Raw genomic sequence first — 3914 nt, 5'->3', positions numbered from 1 at the left:
CCCGAAGGCGAGCCGGGGGGCCGCAGACTGCGCGGTTTTGCCGTGTGCGGGGCCGGAGAGGTCCTTGGGAAGCCGGGCTCTTCTGCTGTCTGCAATAGTAGTGAATTATTTCCACCCTCACATGTTGCTCTGCTTTGGCTGAAAGTGCGTAATTTTGTTTAACTTCCCCCAAATTGCTCCCATGGTGATCATGGGGGAGTTTTCTCCCTCAGCGCCTGAGCGAGATGTTTGTGTTGAGAATTGCCTGTTCTATACTGTTAATGAATCGAGGCAGGAGTTTAATAACTTAAGAGTTTAGAACTGTGTGGGGTATCTTGGGAGGAAAGGTTTTCCTCTCGGCTCCGCCACGTCAGTGTTCGCATTTACCGAGGTTTTGCGTGGAGCTGTGTAGCACTGCAAAGGAAGAGTGTGCGTTACACACAGTTCACTTCGTGTTTATCAGGAAATGAACACGCAGTTTCAGGCAGTCCGAGAAAAATGGTACCGAGTTAACACACTGCAAGGTACACTATTTACCTGCATTGGAGATGGGTACAAATAATTTTCTTCTGTATGTTTTTTATGTGATGCTAAATTATCCATCTTAAATTCATGAGTAGTCTCTGGCTTTCAGTTTTTCCAGTCTTCATGAAAATGCCAAATACCTGCTGAAATTCATTAAACAGGAAACAGCTTGCTCTGTGTATGTAGACCTAGCACCATGTGCCTAAAATTTGTTATAAAAATGCATTATCTAAGATACACTGGTGTAAAATAGGAGAAAAATAATTTTTGCTGGGTATCTGTGGAAGATACAGAGAGAATAAGAATGGAGTAATTAAGATAACTATAAAGTCCTACTTGTAGTCCTGTCGTCATAATCTTGTTTTTACCTGATTAAAGTCATCCTCTGGATTGCTTTTTAAGCCATGTTTCATACTGGTTTTTGCTTCCTGTCATAACATACTCTTAACCAGCAGAACAACTGTCCTCAACAGGTCTGCCAAGTGAAAAATTGATTTGGTCTTGTGTTGACCCCTATTTTGTTCTGGTTTAGCATTTAATTCTCATTTAACAACAGGTATACTCTTTTAAATAACGTTTCTTTCTTTAACTAACCAACTACTGCAGCTTTTTCCCCAGTAGGTGTACGCTACTGTCAGGGCTGGCTTACCCCAGCCGTTAGAGCCGCTGGGAATACGCCCTGCCGATCTCCCGAAAAGCTGCAGCTGGGAAAGTAAGATGTCGTGAAAATAGCTGAGGATGAGATTTCAAAAGAAATATTCCTGTAATTTGTTGGAATCGGGGCAGTGAAATGCGAAATTCTGACAACGGTGACAGATTTATAGATGTGGTACACTAATTAAAAAGTAACTTTCTGTCATGTATTAATCTATGAAATGACAGCGCCAGGGAGATCTGCTTGGTTTTGTACACAAGCATGGGGACATTGAAGTGCCCTTCTGGAATGACAGGATTGTATATTGTGTACAGAATGCAAGAAGAATGTCAAGCAAGAAACAACTGAAGGATTATTTCCTTCTGGTGTGAAACATATGGGGAGGTGTTTTGCTGTAATCTGTGTGTTCATGTGCAAGACAGAAAGAAACAAAAAAGTTTCACTTTTTCTCCTCTTTTCATAGCTGATTTTTGTCTTTTCGTTGTTGTTGTTGTTGGTTTTTGTTTACATGGCTGTGGTAGAATCCAGCTACGAACCTAGAAGAGAAACATCAAATAAGAATTACTTACTCATTTCCATAACTACTGCTAACTAAAATTTTGCTCAGTGTAATATCTTGGGATTTTCGGTTGAGTTCTTTTCTATAAAGGTTTCTTGCATTGGATAAGTGCTACAGCTTCCTGGCATCCTCCGCCAATAATCTCAGTAACTGGGGCTACTGAGGAAAGAAAAAGAACACGTTTCTGATGTGCATTTAAGTCACCTCTGATATTACATCCGTATTCCTGCTTCAGCAATGGCTTAGAGGGGTGTCTTGATTGCTGACAAGATGACAGTTCAGTGAAAACCACTGGATCGTTTTGAGTTTTTACAAACATCGCTTTAGTTTGCCTTTGAATATAGAACAGGTAGAACTAGTATTTTGTTACAAATATAGAGTTTAAGTCTGTATAAAGCAGAGGAATAATAATGCTTTTGGGGAAGAAAGTGCAGCTTTAACACCGCCCAAATGAACAGTTCTGTAGATGTTTAAGGATACAATAGTCGAATGCCTTAAAGTTTTATTTATTTGCTGTTTCTTCACTAAGCTTTCTCCCCCCAACCTTAATGGATAACATGGTCTTGAATATTTGGTTTATAGGCATTTAAATATCTGCATTTGCTTGTTATCTTCCATCCGTTTCAAGTTCATTGTAAACACATACAGTCAGATCTTCAGCTTTATAAAAGCGTCACATAAGGTCAGGGGAGCTACGAGGAATTTCTTCAGATGAGAATCTTGCTTGTGGTATTTGTACCCCCACTTTTCCTGACCTCAAACATGTTTTCACCATATAGTTACTATTTTTTTCACTGTTCTGATCACAAATAATTGCATGATTTTGACTAAAGTTCACATTTGCAATCATGTGAAAAGGATTCATGTAGTATGGATGTGAGCTTTACAAAAGTGTTTACTCAAAACTCATTTCATAAGCTGTGTTTACAAAAGGAAAGGATTTACGTTTAGTGCCTTCTTTTGTGGTCAGACTCCTCGAATGGTGACAGAGGCGGCTGTGCACAAGACTGGTGTTCATAGCCAGGGAAGATGACGAGGACTGCTCTAGCTTAAAAATCTGTAGTTGCTAGTTAGAAAAGGTCACACTTGGAAATGTCCCCGTGCATTGGTTTTTGTCTTCAAAGGCTTCACCTTCAGTCACCGTATTGGAGAAGTCTTTGTGATACACGAGCGACCAGGGTCTAGGTAGCGTTTCAAAGGACTATTCCGCTGTGGCCATAGACCGTATACAGAAATGGGGTGCGGTGAAAGGATATGGTGGAAATCATCTGTTTACTGTAAGTTGTTTTACTCATACTGTTATTTAGGAGGATAAGGTAAGAGTTGGAGAAGAAAACTAAAGTGATTGATTTTGCATTACAGAATTTTTAATGTACTGTTAGGAAGTTACAGCGAACTTGGATTCATGGCATTGTCTCTAGATTTCTAATTTACTTTGTAATAGGGAATCAGTAATTAAGCCATTAAATGCTGACTTTGAGCAGATTTTCTCTGTGCTGGGTTTCTTTAGTTGTGAGCTCTTTAGACATTTCGCCCAAACAAAAAGTCTGTTGGTCTGTTTATTTTTAAGAACACAGGGCCAGGTCATCAGGACATAGCTCCTAGAATTATTCAGCAATCAAATCTTCCCAATTCAATTCTTCTCCCAAATATATTTTTTATCTGTAATTAACCCAAACCCACTTCAGATCTGGCCCTGGCACTCAGAATGCCCATCTCTGCGGTGCCAGTGCAGCCATGGCAGATTGTTTCTTTACCACCTGTATAGTGCGTGTTTTGTCCCTTTGATATCAGTCTTCGTGGTCTGACAGACCTCGTAAGAGTTCTATTGCTGTTGAGCTATATAAAACCCTAGTGTCGGGTTCTTAATGCTTGGAAAGTAGTAACACTCCTCATCTATTAAAATAAATACAGACATTCGGCTTGCTGTGAACAGATTTCCGTAGATAACACTCAGAACCTGTGCAGCTGGGTTACCATTCTCACTGAAAAGTGCACATTTAACACCACCTTGCCATGAAACCTAAGTCGAGTAATTTGTTCCTCTTGCCTGCAAGCGTAACATAGGATAGCAGTTCACAACTACATTCATAAAACTCTGTAAATTAAAAGCACCCTGTACGTCTTTCCTGTAAAGGAAGAAATCTTGAATGGTTAATATCTTATTTTTAAACCATAAGCGTTTTTTTCAGCAGG

Source organism: Buceros rhinoceros, unplaced genomic scaffold, assembly GCF_000710305.1.
Source record: "Buceros rhinoceros silvestris isolate BGI_N320 unplaced genomic scaffold, ASM71030v1 scaffold17984, whole genome shotgun sequence".
Classification (NCBI taxonomy): Eukaryota; Metazoa; Chordata; class Aves; order Bucerotiformes; family Bucerotidae; genus Buceros; species Buceros rhinoceros.
The sequence above is the reverse complement of the archived record's forward strand: the minus strand, read 5'-3'. Positions refer to the sequence as shown.